Genomic DNA, 20,718 nt, shown 5'->3' on the forward strand with positions numbered 1-20,718 from the left:
AATACATGTTGGTTTTTTGTGTTTGTTTTTTTTTTTTTCATTTTCATCTTGTGTCCAGTCTGCCAGCTCTCTGCTTGGCTCATGGTAATTTCCTAGATATTTGTTGAAGGAGAAATGTTTTCTCTCTTATACATTCCACCCGTTCTTCTAGTTCTGCTACTTGGCAACAGTAAGGAATATATTTAAACCTGTGTTGTTGCAGGAAGAGGGACATTTTCCAGGGCCTGGAAAGTGTTAGACAAGTGGGCTTTTGTCTAACACTCAGAAATGAATCGTACAAGGAGACACACGTGCTGACAAAGCAAGAGACTTTATTGGGAAGGGGCGCCCAGGCAGAGAGCAGGAGGGTAAGGGAAGTGGGGAGGACTGCTCTGCCACGTGGCTCACAGCCTCAGGTTTTTGGTGACGTGATTAGTTTCTGTGTTGTCTTTGGCCAATCATTCAGGGTCCTTCCTGGTGGCTCACGCATTGGTCAGGCAAGATGGATGCCAGTGAGAAGGATTCTGGGAGGTGGTAGAACACGTGACATCTCCTTTTGACTTTTCCCAAACTCTTGAGGTTGGTGGTGACTTATTAGTTCTGCGTTCCTTACCAGGACCTATAGTTGTAAAATAACTCACACAAATTGTTACTATGGTGCCTGGCCAGGGTAGGTGGTTTCAGTTATTGTTACCCCTAACAGTTTTGTATTTAAAGTCTCTTCAGAGCTCCCCTTTCCTCTTCCAGTTTCAACAATCTAATCCTTTCAATGGTTCTGTGGTGTCTGACTTGGTTTTGAATCCTTCACCATCCTAGTTCACCTAAGTAGGCAAAACTCCTAGGACTGGGCATCACACTTCAGGAAACTTGGAAGAGAAAAGCCAAGCTCCAGAAGGTAAGTGAGACTGGAGACCACCCAGCACTGTCTCATGGACCACTGTCCACATGCAACCTGCATGATTCTTTTCTCCAAGGGCCAACCTAGAGACTAAAGCAAAAAGAAAGTGCCGCAGGGAGGTGAACAACTTGCCCATGTATTGCACAATACTGTCCTTTATGTAAAGACTGGGGAGCGTGGGTAGACTGTGGGGGAAAGGTCAGGTGGGCAAGGGTGAATCTGCCTCCTAGCAAAGAGGACAAGGACAAACAGCCCCCTGAAATAAGAACCCAAGGGCATCTGCATTGCAGTTCATCCCTTTGGAGGCCAAAAGTCAGAGTATTAGCTTCAATCCCACTCACAAGTTACCAGCCATCTCTTTCCCATAAAACTGAAGTTTTTAACATTCTTTGTCATTTTCCTTTAGATACACATGTATAAGCACATACTTTCTAGCGGGAGAAGGAGAAAGACAGCAATATTGAAGAAGAAAAGTTCCATTGTTCAGTTGCTTCTAAAGTAAATGATGGAAAATTATAAGCTAATTTACATATGGGAGATTAGCAGAGTATCCCTTTATTCCTATTAATATATTTTCCCTTCCTAATTATAAAGATTTGAATCTTTTTAAAACAACTTTATACAAAACATTTGTGTGGATATAAGAACTGCATGTTAAATGCTAATTCTGGATGAGTTATTTGCATAACCTTACAAAGGAGCTAAATTGCTTGTATTTAATAATAAATAGAGGGTTTAAAAGGATTGCAGATATCTTGAGAAAATGTGAAACAGAGAAAAAATTTGCTTCTATTTTAAGATACGGACTTTTTCCCCCCCACTTTGAATTTAAAACTGTTCACCACCATCTAGGGAAAACTTATCCTAACTTTTTGATAAGCTTGATATTTCAAGGCTCCAACAGCATAACAATTCAAATACGTTGAAGGTGAAGAGCTAATATGTTTTAAAATCAACATAGATCATTTTCAAAAAGATAATAAACTGCATCTAAAATAGTTCTACATTTGGAAAATGGAAATTTTTGAAGATTCTAGACATGATAGCCATATGGAGAGAATTATTGAAGTTATCCAGAGAATTCAGGGAGAATCAAAATTCATAAAGAAAGAAAGATGGAAGACTCTTCTTTAAATAATGTGATTTGACAGTGTTATGACTCAGCGTTGTTATTTCTGCAGGTGAGCAGGAAAAACATGCTAGCAGGTATAACACGTGCAGTAACTAAGATGCTAAATACATCTTAACTTTGATTTGATGTTCACACTTTGTGAAATCAGGAACCAGTCTCTTAATCAGCATTCTGTACAGCAGACCCTTCATCTTTCTCTTCCCCCTCCTCGCTTCAATTCCTTGCTCTCTTGATTTTCCTCTGTCTCTTTGCCAATTCTTCTTCAGACTCTTATGTAGATCTTTCTTTCTGTCTTTGATATCTATTGTTGATCTCTAATTCAGTCCTCAGCCCTCCTTTATTTTCACTTATCCCCCTTTTTCTCAGTGATCTCTTCAGTTTCCATGGCTTCAAATTCTATCTCTATGCCCCAAATACCAAATTTATATTCCCAAACCTATCTTCTGAGTCCTGGTTAGCAGACATTTGTCAGCCCCCTCCTCTCAGATGTCTGTCAGCATTTCAAATGCAAGAAGTCAGCCCAAAACTGTACTCTCGATGTGGCTCACCATTCATGTCTCCCCAAACTTCTCCACTTCAGCAATTAGCATCATGCCCACCCACTCTAACTGCTTGATATCAACATTCTTTCTCTGTCATGTCATTGGCAGAGCATGTCAAATCTTGTCACTGGTCTTCTTTATACTGTTGTCACCTTAGTCTAAGCCACCATCCCACGTGTTGGCTTTCCTGCCTGCTACTGACACACATGTCTCCTCCAACCAGTTTTTCCTACAATAACAAGAAAGTAATCTTTGTATGTCATTCATTATTACCAGCTACCTTTCCTTAGAATTGACTTAGAATTTCCTTAGAATTCCTTAGTTAAGCAGATTCTATAGCTAATTGCAAAATAGCTACTCTGAGTTGTCACAAGTCTGACCCGGTCTATGAACATGTCACTTTTATATTAAAACCCTGTCAGTGGCTTTCTATTACATAAGAGTAAAATATAAACTCCTGACAAGGGTGTTATATACTGATTGTTTGTGTCCCCCGTAAAATTCATATATTGAAATCCTAAACCCTAATGTGATGATATTAGGAGGTTTAGGTCATGAGGGTGGTGCCCTCACTAGTGGGGCTAGTGCCCTTCTAAAAGAGACCCTGGAGAGCTTCCTCACCCACTTCTGCCACGTGAAGAGACCTCAGAGAGCTTCCTCACCCCCTTCTACCATCTGAAGACACAGCAAGAAGATGGCCATCTGTGATCCAAGAAGCTGACTCTCACCAGACACTAAATATTCTGGTACCTTGATCTTGGTCTTCCCGGCCTCCAGATCCATGAGAAATAAATGTTTGTTATTTAAGCCACCCAGTCCACAGTGTTCTGTTACAACAGCCCAAATGGACTAAGACAAGTGGTCTACAAAGACCCCAGGTGATCTGACAAATTACCCCTTGCTTATCGTACAAAATTAATCTCTTGCCCCCTCTACCTTCCTCCCTTTCCTTCAGCCTCACTGGCCTTTCAGCCCTTCAACTGTTCTGTGCTTTTTCCAGCCTCAGAGACTTTGCATGTGTTGTCCCTTTATTGAGAATACCCTGCTTTTATGAAACTGACTCTTTCAGTTCTCAGCTTAAATGGCAGTCTCTCAGAGAGGTCTTCCCTGCCCAGCAGTTCTGAGTGAGCCCTCTTCTGCAGTGTACCATGTATCACTTTAACCTGTTTGTTTCCTTCAAAGCAATGATCATAATTTTTAATGTCTTTTTTTTTTTTTTTTTTTGCTTGTCCAGTGACAGCCTCTTCTACTAGATTGTTAATACCCTAAGGACAGGGATTATATTTGTTTTATTATCTAAAGAGCTTAGTACAGTGCCTGTCACATCCTAGGCCTTCAATAAATATTTGTAGAGTTAAGGAAGAGTAAATGAATGAGCTGAGGGCAATACATGAGGAGGTTTCCTACAAAGTTTTTCATGAGTGAAAGAAACTAGTCAGCTGCTAATTATCTAAAAACTGAGTGGTAAATGGCTGTAGTTTGCTACCTGAAAACTTGATACAATTTCATACATAATTTCTTTCAGGAAGAAATTATGATCCACAGCAATATTTTCAAGTCTGGAGAATATTAAAAGTTTTAGAACGTAGCCTTTCAAAACATCAAGTGCCTATTGTATTGAGGTTTTTAAATTTTTCAAATGATTTAAGCTGAATTGCATTCTCTTTATTTACTCACAAAATACATGCACAGCCTGAAAAAATAGAGTCAGGTCCAACAAATGACAGGGACAACACACAGAGACTGAAGTGGGCTGTCTGTGCGAGTCTCCAATTTTCCTGGTGGGAGACAGATAAATACCATAGCAAGGTGACTCTGGAGTAGAATTACTCACCACTGTGGGTTGAGACCAAATGCCTCTGAGAGTATGTGATTCTATGACTCTCAACATATTTAATGAGTTGATATGGCTCCTTGGACTTCTATACTATTTTCTCTGTTCCAGTATAAATTTTCCTTGAGTTTTAAATATTGCTTCTGTAATTATCTAAAATAATTACTTATGCAAGGATATTGTAAAACCCTTGGCAATCCCCCTCCCCCTAAAAATGTTTTGCAACTTACCAGGGAATAGCCTCTGCCCTGCTGATTCCTTTGAGTGACATTTCAAAGCTGATTACTTAGTCCTATTCAGACAGATATCCCACTGCAATCAACATCCTTCTTGTGTTTGCCTCAATAGGGATTTTGCCTTAATAAGAAATATAGAATTGGTTTCTTAGTGATAATTATGATAATAATTTTCAAAGGACAAGTCTTCCCTTAATAAAAAATTCTTCTGTAAGAGCAAGCATCCTTGAATCTTATCTATGCTAATTTTCAAGTGAACATTTTTAAAAATTAATTTTGATACTGGAGACTTATGCAAGGATAAGTAGAACTCAGAAATGATAGATTCTGTTTTTATGTGGATGTAGATGTTTACTAATGCCAACAGTAGGGGAAAAATAAGCAAATTTGTTTATTAAGGTCTTCTTTAATCTTCCAATGCCAGAGATAACCTCAGATTCATATAAAATAAAGCATCCCACCATTGTACTAAATTAATTAATTAAAACCAATAGAGGCAGCCTTATCAGAGTATTGTCATCATTGGAGTTTAATATAAAGCAGGCAGTGTTTGGATGGCTTGAGACTATTTAGCACCTCCTATTTCCATCCATTTCAGAGAAGGCAATGGCACCCCACTCCAGTACTCTTGCCTGGAAAATCCCGTGGATGGAGGAGCCTGGTAGGCTGCAGTCCATGGGGTCACTAAGAGTCATATACGACTGACCAACTTCACTTTCACTTTTATGCATTGGAGAAGGAAATGGCAACCCACTCCAGTGTTCTTGCCTGGAGAATCCCAGGGACGGGGGAGCCTGGTGGGCTGCCGTCTATGGGGTCACACAGAGTCAAAAACGACTGAAGTGACTTAGCAGATTAATAGATGTGAACACTGAAATGGTAGAGATGTTAGAATTATCTGACAAAAATTTTTAAGTAGCAATTAAGTATGCTTCAGTGAGGGACTTCCCTGGTGGTCCCATGGTTTGGAATCTGCCTTGCAATTCAGGGGACACCAGTTTGATCCCCAGTTTAGAGGATCCCATGTACCTTGGGGCACTGTGCCCGTGTGCCACAGCTACTGAGCCCGCGCGCTGCTGCTGCTAAAGGCCATGTGCCCTATCACCTGTGATCCTCAGCAAGAGAAACCTCAGTGAGAAGCCCTGTGTACCCCGCTCGCTGTGACTAGAAAAAGCCTGTGTGCCGCAACAAAGACCCAGCACAGCCAAAAATAAATAAATAAGAAGAAAAGAAATTGCTAAAAAAAAATGCTTCAATGAACAATTACAAACTCTCGAAACTTTTGAAAAACAGAAAACCTCAGCAAAGAATTCGAATCTATAAAAAAAAGAGCCAAATGGAAACTTTTAGAACTGCAAATGCAATCAATCACTGAAATAAAGTAGACACAACAGCAGAATGGAAAGGACAAGAGTAAAGAATTAATGAACTGGAAGATAGAACAATAAAAATTACTCAATTTGAGCAAAAAGAGAGGAAGTAAACTGAAAAATAAAATGATAAGAGCCTCAGAAATCTGGGGTACTATAACAAAAGATCTAACATTTGAGTCATTCAAGTCCTGGAGGAGAGGAGAAAACAATGACATTGAAAAAATACACAAAGAAATAATGATTGAAAACTGCCTAAATTTGGCAAGAGACATAAAACCACAGACTGAAGGAACTTAGTGTAGCCCAAGCAGGGAAAAACTCAATGAAATCCTTCACAAGACACATCATCATTAAACTTCTGAAAGCAAAAGACAAAGACAAAATCCTAAAAGCAGCCTGGTAAAATGACATACTAGCAGTGAGGGAAAAATAATTCAATGACAGTGGAATGCTTAGCAGAAATCATGCAAGTCAGAGGGAAATGGAAATCAAAAAATACATTGAACCGAATGAAACTAAAAACACAACATAAAAATTTGGCATTATACGCTAAAGCAATGCTAAGAGGAAATTTATAACACTAAAATCTCTGTTAACAAGGAAGAACATTCTCAAATCAGTCATTTAACATTCCACGTCATGAACCTGGAATAAAAAGAACAAAGTAAACCTAGGCAAGCAGAAGGAAGGAAATAATAAAGAACAGAAGTTGGTGAAATTCAAAACAGAAAACAACACAGAAAATCAATGGAGCAAAGAGCTGATTCTTTAGAAAATCAATAACGTTGATGAAACTTTAGTATGACTGACAAAGAAAGAGAGAGAGAAGACAAATCATCAATATCAGGAATGAAACAGAAGCTATCACTAAAATCCCTACAGGCATCAAAAGATAATAACTGACTCTCCTTCAACAAATGAATGGATAAAGAAGATGTGGCATATACATACTATGGACTATTATTCAGTGATTGAAAAGAATGGAATGCTGTCATTTGCAACAACATGGAGGGTATTATGCTTAATGAAATAAGTCAGACAAAGATGAATACTGTGTGATACCACTTATGGAGAGTGATAAAGCTGGCTTGAAACTCAACATTCAGAAAACCAAGACCATGGCCTCTGGTCCCATCGCTTCATGGCAAATAGATGGGGAAACAGTGGAAACAGTGAGAGACTTTACCTTTTTGGGCTCCAAAATCACTGCAGATGGTGACTGCAGCCATGAAATTAAAAGACACTTTCTCCTTGAAAGAAAAATATGACCAACCTAGAGAGCATATTAAAACACAGAGACATTAATTTGCCAACAAAAGCCCGTCTAGTCAAAGCTGTGGTTTTTCCAGTAGTCATGTATGGATATGAGAGTTGGACTATAAAGAAAGCTGAGCGCCAAAGAATTGATGCTTTTGAACTGTGATATTGGAGAAGACTCTTGAGAGTCCCTTGGGCTGCAAGGAGATCCAACCAGTCCATTCTAAAGGCAATCAGTCCTGAGTGTTCATTGGAAGGACTTATGTTGAAGCTGAAACTCCAATACTTGGGCCACCTGATGTGAAGAACTGACTCATTTGAAAAGATTCTGATGCTGGGAAAGATTGAAGGTAGGAGGAGAAGGGGACGACAGAGGATGAGATGGTTGGATGGCATCACCGACTCAATGGACACAAGTTTGAGCTCCAGGAATTGGTGATGGACAGGGAAGACTGGTGGGCTGCAGTCCTTGGGGTCACAGAGAGTTGGACACGACTGAGTGACTGAAATGAACTGAGGAGACTAAGAGGTGCAAGTTGCTATGTAAAAATAAAAAAGCTATAAGGATATATTATACAGCACTAGGAATATAGCTAATAATTTATAATAACTATAAATATTTTTAAAGGCTTCCCTTGTATTTATTATTAATATTTTAATTATAGATATATTTAAATAACTATTTAACATATGAATCACTATGTTTTACACCTGAAGCATATAATATTATAAACCAACTATACCTCAATTAAAAAAAGTAAAAACAAAAATAAATAAACATTTATCCAAAAAAAACAGTTCGCTACAGTACTATACAATACACAATTGGTTGAATATTGTGATATGGAATCAGAGACATGGCAGGTCAACTACAGGTTATATGTGAATTTTTTACTATGTGAAGAGTTGGTGTCCCTAATCCACATATTGTTCATGGATCAAATGTACTAAAAACAACTCTATACAAATAAACTTTACAACTTAGAAGAAATGGACCAAATCCTCAAAAATACAACTTACTACAAGTCACCCAATAAGAAATAGAAAATGTTAATAGCCCTAAAGTTACTAAGGATAGTGGATCCATATTTTGTTAAACTATGGAAAATAATTATGTGACCTTAGATGATTCTACTGGAGAATTCTACCAAATGCTTAAAAAAGAAGTATCACCTATTTTACATACAAGCTCTTCAAGAAAATAGAATAGCAAAGGACAGTTCCCAATTCATTTTATAAACTAGTGTTACTCTGATACCAAAGCCAGACAAAGACAGTACAAAACAAGAAAACCGTACACCCAATATGCCTCATGAATATGGATGCAAGGTCTTTAACGAAATATTAGCAAATAGCATTCTGCAGTATATTTTAAAAAAGAATTATATACCATGAGCAAATGAGATTTATTCCAGGGATATGAGAGAGTTCCTATATTTAAAAATCATTCAATGTAATCAATTTGACATAATCCACTATATTTAAAAAAGAAGAAATAACATGATTAAATCAATCAGTGCAGAGCATTCAACAAAACTCATGAAAAATAGGAGTAGAGGGTAATTTAACATAATTTGACAAAGATCATCTACAAAAAGCCCTACAACTAACATTATACTTAATGGTACACTGCAAGTATACCTGCTTTCACTGATGTTATTCAACACAGGGCTGAAATTTCTAACCAGTGCAATAAAACAAGAAAAGGAAATAAAAGCATATAGGTCAGAAAAGAAGAAATATAACTGCCCCTATGACAGAAGACATGATTGCCTATGCAGAAACTTTCAAATTCTACCAAAAACATCTCCTAAAACCGGTAGGTGAATGCACACAGTGTGACAGGATACAAGATCTACATCTGAAACTCGATTGTATTTTAATAGATTGTTACTAACAATGAACATGAGAATACGGAAAAACATAATACTTGTACAGGAGCTTAAAAAAATCCTTACATGTCAACCTAACAAGACCTGTATAGGAGTTGTATGTTAAAACCACACAATGATGATATAAGACATTAAGGATTTAAATAAGTGGATGTTTATAGACTAGAAGAGTCAACATAGTAAAGATATCAATTTTCCCTAAATTGATGTACAGACTTGGCACAATTCCTATGAAAATTATCACAAAAATTTTTTGTGGAAATGTATATGTATTTATTTATAACTGCATGTGAATTTACAATTATCTCAAAATAAAAGTTTGATGTAAAAAAAGAAGGTAGCAGGGTAGTCTCTCATATAACTTCTCAGAGAAGTTATATGAGAGATTCTGAGAGATTCTCATTCAGTTATCATTCTAGTTAACAAGTGTAAATACATAGACGTGTAAACATAAGACACAAAGGTCAATTTAAGCTAATACATTTTTAGCATTTATGACTGAAGTAGAAATAGGTCACTAAGTTGAAAATTAATAGACTACATTCAGACTGGTGAATTCTTGCATATTTACCTCAGGTTGAAAATAGCAGCTATAGGGTCAACTAGTGAAACTATCTGGAATAATGCAAAAATCTCATGTACATTTCTTATAATCCGCAAAAAGCTTGTAGACAAAAATTCTATCACAGGCTTCTGGCCTGGGGCCAGACTTTGAGAAAGTGAAACAACAATTTCCCATTCTCCACACAATAACATTTTAAAGAAACACAAGGTTATACAAACACTGTGTTAATCTGGCAAAAGCAAAGAGAAACTATACACATCAAAACAATACAAAATAAAACAGAAAAGATGACCTATTCTCATAGTATGTTATTGTTCAGTCACTAAGTCACGTCCGACCCTTTGCGACCCCATTGACTGCAGTATGCCAGGCTTCCCTGTCCTTCACCATATCCCAGAGCTTGCTATTCCTTCCATAACAGAAGAAGCCTGGAGACACTGTCCACACCACTGGGGCGAAACTGAAGATGTTCATTCAGGGTGCCTGTGTTTTCACTACAGGTTAGAGAGCTTCTAAAGTTTTGGGTCAGTTCAGACACATCTACTCAGCAGCTTTTTAGGAATCTCTGTATGTGCTGGGCTTTGTGCTAGCACTGAGGAAGCAAAGGCTATTTAAGTACTTACATGGTTCAGTTGAAGGGAGGGATGAGGCAGCCACGACCAGCACTGTGAAAAGATGGAGGGAAGCACCGGTGGGGTGGGCACCCCATGGAGGCACTTCTGTGATCTGAGGGTTCACGGCAGTGGAGGGGTGGAGAGAGGGCAGGCCAGAGAAAAGGTTGCCGAGATCACACCACCAGACTGGGTCTTGAAAGTACAAACGTGAGAGGGAAGGATTGGGAAAGAAATTTAAGACACAGGAAAGGAGAAGGAATCTGTGTGAAATACTGAGGCTTGAAACCTATGATGCCTCAAAAATTCTATTTCTGGAGCAATTGATGAAGCTGGGGACTCTGGGGACACTGAAGAGAGACCCTGAGGAGAGTGAGGCACAGAACTAAAAGCAAGGGCATTAACCCACACAAAGGAAGGTGGGTCTCCATGCAGAACGCCAGCCTCCAGGCTCTTCCACCAAAGGCAGAGGTTCACTCAGACTTCAACCTACACGTCATTCTCTAGAGGATCTTGCTGAAAAGCACTCTGACACAGTAGGTTTGAAGACGGGCCTGAGATGCTGCATGTCTAACAGACTCCCTGTGCGATGCTGACTCCGGGTCCATAAACCACACGATGAACATTAAAGGTTTAGAATGCTCTAGTCTCCAGAGTGGACATGGACAGTAGCTAGGGAAGGAAATGTTAGGGCTTATATCTATGTGAGCATGCTAAATCGCTTTAGTCATGTCCGATTCTTGCAACCCCATGGACTATAGCCTGCCAGGCTCCCCTGTCCATGGTATTCTCCAGGCAAGAATACTGGAGAGAGTCTTTATCAATAATGTAGGAAATTAAATGTTATGCAGTAGTATACAGATCAAATCTGGCACCTTCACTCATCCTGTCTCCTGGACAGTTGGCGTGTGTCATATACAAGGTATCCTGCAGAAGGGGTAGACATTCTGTAACTTGGAGGAGTTGACAGTGGCACCTTTTCTCCTCTGTCAAATTTCAATTTATAGCCACATACTGCAATTATAACATATTCAGTGGGTTTCTGGATTCTATTATCTAAAGTTAACAACTTGAATTACGTTAGGAATATAATACAAAGTGAACAATCAAGTGGCAGTTTCTGCTACTCTTGGAATGAGGTCTTGGTAGCTACATAGTGACATCAAAACAATGATTCCAAGATCTAGTTCCAAGTTTGTTAAAAAAATAAATCTAAATTATGAATAAGACTATTTGCAGTATTTTTTACATCTACAAATATTAATAATTAACAATTAACCCCACTATGACTGTATATTGTTCCTTGGGATATTCGTGAAACCTTGGGATATTCATGAAACAGGACTTTTCAAAACAAAGCATTTTCATAGAGAAAGACTATAATATTTTTCAGCCACACTTAAAGACGTAATTGTCATCCTGGAGCAAAATTTTACTAAATTTGATGTTACATTTTTAGAAACCACTTTTGCATCTTCTTACATAATAGCAGAGACAAAAAGTCATACACTGGGGAGTGGCTTGATCTTTCTGATATATCCCACCACCAAAAATGAACATGAAAAACAGACGCTAACCAACACACAGAATACCAATAGTGACTCAAGGAAGGACTCCCCATCTTATAGGTCCCCAGGTCAACACCACTCAGCTAAAAGTTGGGAATAGTACACGGGAGATTCTTTATTCTTCTTGGAGGATACTGCTTTTACAGAGTTGTGATGGTCTCTGTCGTACATCAGTGCCAATCAGTCATAATTATATGATACACCCCATTCCTCTCGAGCCTCCTTTCCCCCTTCCACCCCTCCAGGTCAGCGCCAGACTGGGTTCCCTAGGTTATATAGCAGCTTCTTGCTACACAGGAGATTTTGATGGGCCTGGAAAATAGTTTACATCACTTTTGCTCAGTTTCCATTGACCTGAACTCAAAACTTGACTGTAACTAACTGCAAGAGAGACTGGGAAATACGTCTACCAAAATTTTAAAAAGAGCTGGGTTTGAAGCCAATATCTCTGTTGAGTATGTAAAGCTGAGAAGTGAGCCAAGGAAGTATTGATATCATACTTGATGGTTAAAATGTGTGCATGTTGGCTTTTTAAAAATTATTTCAAAAAATAAAAAAAGCATAAAATAAATGGGCATCCAGTCAGACATTTAGAACTAGCAGCCAATCTGTTTTGGGTATATGATTTTCTTTTACAAAGTTTTGTTTTATTTTGTTTTTGAAGATATACCTGTACTTAACCCTATTTGAAAAATATACCTAAAGAAACAAACAGGGAGAAAAGCTTAAGATCAGCTAATATTTTATTCAAAGTACATATAATAGCTTTTTACTAGAATTCTTACAAAACTAATGATCACATTAATAGATATTAGGGTATATTATGAAGACTAAGCATTAAAATATGTGAATCTAGATGGGTTTACTTTCTTTTAAAATTAGTCTATAAACTAGTATATAAAATATCCATTTCTGAATGCTTAATTGATATCTAAAAATATTCTTTAGAATTTAGGGAATTAATCTAATTAATTTTGCTAGGCTGACAACAAAATCACAGAAAACAACTCAAGAAATGCCGACCATATAACAGATGACTGTTCTTATTATCTCTGGAAATAATAATTCCCAGAGAAGATAAAACGTTCATCATACTGTTGTAAAATGAATGAAAGCTGCAAATTAAAATTCCAAATCCTGATAACATAACTGTACAAGAGGGGAAAGTGAAATTTACAAGGAACAATTAGAAAAATTATAAATACTTAGGATTTCAAAATTATTTTATAATGTATTTGATTGCTGAGCTATTAAGATTTTTCTCTCATAAAATTATAATAAATTCTAAGCAGTCTGAAAATCCTATCAGCAGGAAGCATGTGTCTTTTTTTAATACAATGTGGCTTTAAAATGAGCAATTCCCAATTATTAACCTTAAACCATCTCAACAGACAGAAATAGAGATAAATGCTTTGTTTTTCTAGAGCCTCACACCAGGCATTTTCATCCTCTCCTCCTTGCTTCATAGGAAGCAATTAAATCTTTGCATAGAAGATTTACAAGTCTTTGGAAAAGCAAAATCATTAGAACAAAACAATGTGGCCATTTAAAAAGAGTATCAGGGTAGGTAATAACAATTGAACTTTGAGCTATTAAAGCAATAAATTTTTTAATCAATTTGGGAAGTATGATGAGTATCTGAAATCTTTACTTGGTATTAAATGATTTTTCTCTCCTAAGAAGCATTCTCAGACTGACCTCTTAAACTTTCTTCAAGACTTAACTCAATTATTTTTTTTACTCAGACTTTGCAAAGAAATAAAGTATTTTTTAAAATCAAGCATGGTACACAGTAGTAGCTATCAGAGGGGGAGGGATATGGACGGAGGGCAAAATGGGTAAAGGAGGTCAACTGTACAGTGATGGATGAAAGCTAGACTTCTGGGGGTGAGCATGCTTGCTGCAGTGTATTCAGAAGTCAAATATAGTGTGGGACCCATGAAACTCATAATGTTATAAACTGATGTTACCTCAACATGGTCACTATGGTATTTGTTTTATTTTGTATAATTCTTTTTTTCTTTTTGGTTGTGCCTTGCAGCATGCAGGGATTTTAGTTCCCAGACCGGGGGTTGAACTCGTGCCCCCTGCAGTGAAAACAGGAGTCTTAACCTCCAGACCACCAGTGAAAGTGATAGTGGCTCAGTCATGTCCGACTCTGCAACCCCATCAGCTATAGCCTGCCAGGCTCCTCTGTCCATGGAGTTCTCCAGGCAAGAACACTGGAGAGGGTAACATTCTGTTCTCCAGGGCATCTTCTCAACCCAGGGATCAAACCTGGGTCTCCTGCTTTGCAAGCAGAATCTTTACCCTCTGAGCCACCAGGGAAGCCCAGAATCTTAATAGAAGTTAGGTATCATATAAGTTTTAGGATATTTATAAAAACTACTTCTCTTTTTTAACATGATGCAAAGTTTAGGGTTGCTAGAAGCAAGAGCACCATTGTTCTTGCTCTAAGTAGAGTGAAAGTTTATACATAATGATGTTTGGCAGATCATAGTTTATGACATCCTGGTAGGATGATCCCTAAAGCAAAAGAATGAAGCAAGGTGCTTCAAAGGCCCAGTTTTAAAGGAAGCATACTTGAGATTGCAAATAGGAGCTGAGAAACCAAGACTGGAATTTGCTTCAAGTCTCCTGGGGAAGCTCTTTCAGCTAAAGAGAGTGCAAAGACCATAAAAAAAAATTAAAAAAAAAATCCTTCAGCTGAATGCTGATGAATGTGCACCCGAAGTGCTCACACCGGCAGACTTGCTGGATATGGTCCCAGTTGGGAGAGGCAGCACAATACTATGCACTCATGACCCATCAGAGTCAAAGGACAGGCTGATAGGGACAGCCAAAGACACAGTTCAGAGGCACACAGCTATGAGCCAAGACCAATTCAAAAAGGCCCCAAAATACTTCCAACAGGATAAAAGCATTCATTTCATGGTTCCTTTTAAGAAACAAATAAAAATCCTCAAAATACTGCCTCTATCCTTGGCCTGAGTGAATGGTCTAATCTGTTTTAACCCCGTCTGAGACTCATATGCTGCAATCTCAACTTCCAAATATGATAGTACTAGAAAGTAGGGCCTTTGGGAGGTGCTTAAGTCATGAGGTGAAGCCCTCATAAATGGGATTAAGACTGTTGTAAAAGACACACTACAGAGTCCCCAGCTCCCTTCCACTGTGTTGGGACACAACAAGAGGCCCCGGCTACAGCAAGGAAGAGGGCCTTCACCAGAACGCGACTGAGCAGGTACCTCCAGAGCCGTGAGGTATCAGTTTCTGTTGTTTACAAGCCACCCAGTCTGCAGAGCTTTGTTACAGCAACTTGAACAGATCAAGACGTGACCCTACACCTCTTACTTGGATTATTCATAGAGCCCCTTATCTCCTTCAGCCTCTTCCATGACTTCTCAGATTGGAGCATGAGCTTCTGTCAAGCTAATCTTCCTAAAAATATATTTCCATGGTTTCTTTATCTTTTCACAACTTCTGTAGCTCAGTGAGGTTGACCCACGTGGAAGACTATTCACAAAAATGGACTCTGCCTGCGGCCCACACTCTGACTAGTGATTTTTCTGCTCCACCCATTAGGACGAAGAGTGTAATCCCCCACCATCTTAGTCTGGCATTGTGATCTGAGTTGACCAACAGAATGTGGCAGAAATGACAGTGTGCCAAATGTAAGCCTGGGCCTCAAGAGACTTTGGCACGCCTCTGCTCTTCTCCCCTGTGCCCTGATGGGTGGCACCGACCAGCCAGCCAGCGTATGAGGCCAGCTGCAGCCCTTCAGCCAAAGGCCAGCCAGCCTAGTTTGTGAGTTTCTCTGGATGAGTCAGTCGTTAGTTGCCCTCTTAGCTGACCACAGCACAACTGACAAAAAGCTCAGTTGAGGTCCACTCAACCTGGTCTAGATCCGTAGAGCAACAGACAGCAGCAAATAGCTTTAGGTTGTGAGGTGATTTGTTACATAAGGAGCAACTAATGAGTGTAGCCCCCACACACCCATGCTTACTCCCACCTCTTTGATTACATCCTCCAATCGTCCTTCCTAGAATGTCTCCTTCTCTCTCCTCCATCTTCAACTGTCCAAACACTTCTAAGACCCAAGTCAAGTGCTATCTTGCAAAGCCTTCTCTGCTTCAACCTATACGCATATCTCTCTTTAGTTTAGTAAAAAATTTTTTTCATTTTTCTCGGTAATATTTCATGTATCCCATATTTGATTATACAAACCCTGAGTTAACCTCAGTCCCTGACACAGAGCTAGCTCATCTTGAATGTTTAATAAAATTTACTACCTGAAAGCAAACCGATCTGATAGTCTTTCCACTCATCCAACCTGTGACCTGGTTTAGGCATCAATACAACTCCCTCAACTGACCATGTCTTGGGATCAATTAACAGGTGCAAAACTTTCACTGTTGAAGCTCTTTATAAAGAGAATTGATGACTATATAACTACAGTTTACTTCAGCCATCAATTTCCTTTAAATAAAAGAATTGTGTTAGTAGATTTCTCATATGTATGTATATAAAAGCTTAAGGGGATTTCTCCTTTGTTAGAGCTATCAGTTTCTGTTTCTGCTTATTAAGGATGCACTTCATATTCATTTTACTTGACACTACAGGAAATTGTGCATTCTCGGGCTACATAATTCTGAGCTCACTTCTGAATTGCTTTGACTATCATTTCAAACTGTCACAAGGTCATTTGACTCTTAACATGCATCAGGTAAAACAAGAAATATGTACATACATACTAATGTAAATTCCATAAAAAATTCCTATATTCAGTATTATCCATGACCAACTCATGTTCTAACATCACTTTTTTCAGAATGTATGATACTTATACAAGATATGGCAAAAGTTACAGCATTGGATTTCAGTCCAATAAACAATTATAGCATATTTAACACTCTGGATTCATTTGCCACCTCAACACAATTCCAACAGTTAGATGAGTAATTTAGCTACTTAAAAACTAATTTCTTTTAGAGTAGTTTTTCTTTTACTGACTTTTTCTTAGTATGCTCATTACTTAAAATCTTGTCCCAGCTTTTATGCTAAGATTAGTGTTAAATAATAATATTATTGGATATTACTATTACATATAAGACTCTCAAGAAGTCAATTTAAGCCTAACAGTTTACAACTTGACTCATGCAGAAGCGGTCTTCTGTTAGAAGTGGTACTACTTTAGAAGGAGTAAGAGTAGCTCTTCCTAATTTGAGGCAAAAATTTACTGAGTATTTGTTAAGTGTCAGATATGTGGAACGAACTTGAGCTTTATAATCTGATATAATTATCACAATAATCCTACAAATAGGCATTTATACTAGTCTCATTTTTTGCCAGTAAGGGAACTGAGGTTTTAAAAAGTTAAGTAACTTACCCATGATCACACAGATAATGAATAATATTTTAAATATTGCATTCTTCCCTGGTTGCTCTTGTTTTCAAGAAGCCCAGAACTATCTTTAAGGTTCCTCTTGAGATCACTGTGATGGCAAGTCTCCCGCCTGTTTTCACTCTGTATCTCCTTTATCTAGATGACTGCTGCCCTCAGTGAGACCAACCCAGGGGACTGGGTTACGGCTCATGTCATTTCTTCACATAAGTAATTTTAATTTTGTCTTGTCTGCAAAACTCATCACTGTAAATTTAACTCAGTTTGAAACTTGAGTTTTAAATCTTGAAAAACACTTATGTTTTAAAAAGAGATATTCAAATAGGAATTGTTTAATCCAAAGGAAGCAATTGCTGGGGATAGAACTTGAGGCAACTGTGAAGATGTAGGAATAGATCAGGGGTTCTCAGCCTTGGCAACACTTTAGATCACTTGCAGAGATTTAAAAAAGAAAAATCTTGATCCAGAATTCCCCAGAGGTCTGATTCAGTTGCTTTGTATGGTGGATACTAGGTACCAGTCTGCTTTATAAAAGCTTCAAAGGTAATGATAATGGTGAACCAGGGTAGAAAACCAATAGTTTAGATACGAGATCACAGAATATCTACTTATCTAAAATATTGGATTTGGCCTTCATTTTTCTCAAATGCTGTGTCAGTCTGCAGCAGTGAGCTTCCTCTCTCAATGAAAAACAAATTTCTTACCAAAATGTGGGTGGTGGTTTAGCTGCTAAGTTGTGTCCGACCCTTGCAACCTGCCAGGCTCCTCTGTCCATGGGATTCTCCAGGCAAGAATACTGGAGTAGGTTGCCACTTCCTTCTCCACTTCAAGATTTTTAAAAAAAACCTTTTCTTTGAAAGTACTAGGAAAAAAACAAAAATGGGGAGAAATGTTTGTAATGCTAAAGTGTAAAACGCTTGAGTTAGATGTAAATCCCAGAAGCCAAGACAACAACAAAAAAAAGATAAATTAGGCTACAATATGAGCAATTATTTTTGCATAGGCAAAATAACCATCAATTCAGTTCAGTCGCTCAGTTGTGTCCAACTCTTTGCAACCCCATGAATCGCAGCATGCCAGGCCTCCCTGTCCATCACCATCTCCCAGAGTTCACTCAAACTCACGTCCATCGAGTCGGTGATGCCATCCAGCCATCTCATCCTCTGTCGTCCCCTTTTCCTCCTGCCCCCAATCCCTCCCAGCATCAGAGTCTTTTCCAATGAGTTGACTCTTCTCATGAGGTGGCCAAAGTATTGCAGTTTCAGCTTCAGCATCAGTCTTTCCAAAGAACATCCAGAGCTGATCTCCTTCAGAATGGACTGGTTGGATGTCCTTGCAGTCCAAGGGACTCTCAAGAGTCTTCTCCAACACCGCAGTTCAAAAGCATCAATTCTTCGGTGCTCAGCTTTCTTCACAGTCCAACTCTCACATCCATACATGACCACTGAAAAAACCATAGCCTTGACTAGACAGACCTTTCTTGGCAAAGTAATGTCTCTGCTTTTTCAATATGCTATCTAGGTTGGTCATAACTTTCCTTCCAAGGAGTAAGCCTCTTTTAATTTCATGGCTGCAATCACCATCCGCAGTGATTTTGGAGCCCAAAAAAATAAAGTCTGACACTGTTTCCACTGTTTCCCCACCTATTTCCCATGAAGTGATGGGACCAGATGCCATGATCTTCGTTTTCTGAATGTTGAGCTTTAAGCCAACTTTTTCACTCTCCTCTTCACTTTCATCAAGAAGCTTTTTAGTTCCTCTTCACTTTCTGCCATAAAGGTGGTGTTATCTGCATATCTGAGGTTATTGATATTTCTCCCGGCAATCTTGATTCCAGCTTGTGCTTCTTCCAGCCCAGCGTTTCTCATGATGTACTCTGCATAGAAGTTAAATAAGCAGGGTGACAGTATACAGCCTTGACGTACTCCTTTTCCTATTTGGAACCAGCCTGTTGTTCCATGTCCAGTTCTAACTGTTGCTTCCTGACCTGTATATAGGTTTCTCAAGAGGCAGGTCAGGTGGTCTGGTATTCCCATCTCTTTCAGAATTTTCCACAGTTTATTGTGATCCACACAGTCAAAGGCTTTGGCATAGTCAATAACACAGAGATAGATGTTTTTCTGGAACTCTCTTGTTTTTTCAATGATCCAGCAGATGTTGGCAATTTGATCTCTGGTTCCTCTGCCTTTTTTAAAACCAGCTTGAACATCTGGAAGTTCACGGTTCACGTATTGCTGAAGCCTGGCTTGGAGAATTTTGAGCATTACTTTACTAGTGTGTGAAATGAGTGCAATTATGTGGTAGTTTGAGCATTCTTTGGCATTGTCTTTCTTTAGGATTGGAATAAAAACTGACCTTTTCCAGTCCTGTGGCCACTGCTGAGTTTTCCAAATGTGCTGGCATATTGAGTGCAGCACTTTCACAGCATCATCTTTCAGGATTTGGAATAGCTCAACCAGAATTCCTCCACTAGCTTTGTTCATAGTGATGCTTTCTAAGGCCTACTTGACTTCACATTCCAGGATGTCTGGCTCTAGGTCAGTGATCACACCATCGTGATTATCTGGGTCGTGAAGATCTTTTTTGTACAGTTCTTCTGTGTATTCCTGCCACCTCTTCTTAATATCTTCTGCTTCTGTTAGGTCCATACCATTTCTGTCCTTTATCGAGCCCATCTTTTCATGAAATGTTCCCTTGGTATCTCTAATTTTCTTGGAGAGATCTCTAGTCTTTCCCAGTCTGTTGTTTTCCTCTATTTCTTTGCATTAATCGCTGAAGAAGGCTTTCTTATCTCTTCTTGCTATTCTTTGGAACTCTGCATTCAGATGCTTATATCTTTCCTTTTCTCCTTTGCTTTTAACTTCTCTTCTTTTCACAGCTAATTGTAAGGACTCCCCAGATAGCCATTTTGCTTTTTTTCATTTCTTTTCCATGGGGATGGTCTTGATCCCTATCTCCTGTACAATGTCACGAACCTCAATCCTTAGTTCATCAGGCACTCTATCTATCATAACCATAAATAAAGTCAAAATAAAAACCTCAAACTGAGAAAAGCTTACTTGCCACATGTTGACAAATGGATAATCTCTCAAAGTACAAAGAGTTTAAGAGCTGAGAGGGCTGGGAGCAGCAATACCCCCAAGAGCAATGAGCACACTTGGAAACCAAATCTTGTTTTCTAAATGAGATCCTTCATTAAAAGGAACTGGCTTGTAATCTTCATAAGTCTCAGGATCAGGAAAGTCAAGGAAAGACTGAGAAACTGTTCTAAACAAAAGGAAACCACAGATACATTACAACTAAATGCCACACCTCATATCAGATCCTTTTTCTATAAAGGATGTCACTGGGACAGTTGGCAGAACTTGAACAGAATCTGAGGACTAGATGGTAATAAAATATCAATTTTGATCACCTGATTTGGGTA

General features: G+C 38.6%; 1 long non-coding RNA gene across 1 annotated transcript in view; it reads right to left on the reverse strand.

Annotated features, from left to right (window-relative positions):
• Positions 1 to 314: 314 nt before the first annotated feature.
• Positions 315 to 20,718, reverse strand: part of LOC129624078 (uncharacterized) — a 31,915-nt gene continuing 11,511 nt past the window's right edge. Inside the window, exons 2-3 of the long non-coding RNA XR_008700732.1 lie at positions 17,996 to 18,153; positions 315 to 598 (exon numbers count right to left, since the gene is read on the reverse strand). This is a non-coding gene — a long non-coding RNA (uncharacterized LOC129624078). The remainder of the gene's footprint in view (positions 599 to 17,995; positions 18,154 to 20,718) is intronic.

The sequence above is a fragment of the Bubalus kerabau genome, chromosome 12 (genome assembly GCF_029407905.1).
Source record: "Bubalus kerabau isolate K-KA32 ecotype Philippines breed swamp buffalo chromosome 12, PCC_UOA_SB_1v2, whole genome shotgun sequence".
NCBI classification, from domain to species: Eukaryota; Metazoa; Chordata; class Mammalia; order Artiodactyla; family Bovidae; genus Bubalus; species Bubalus kerabau.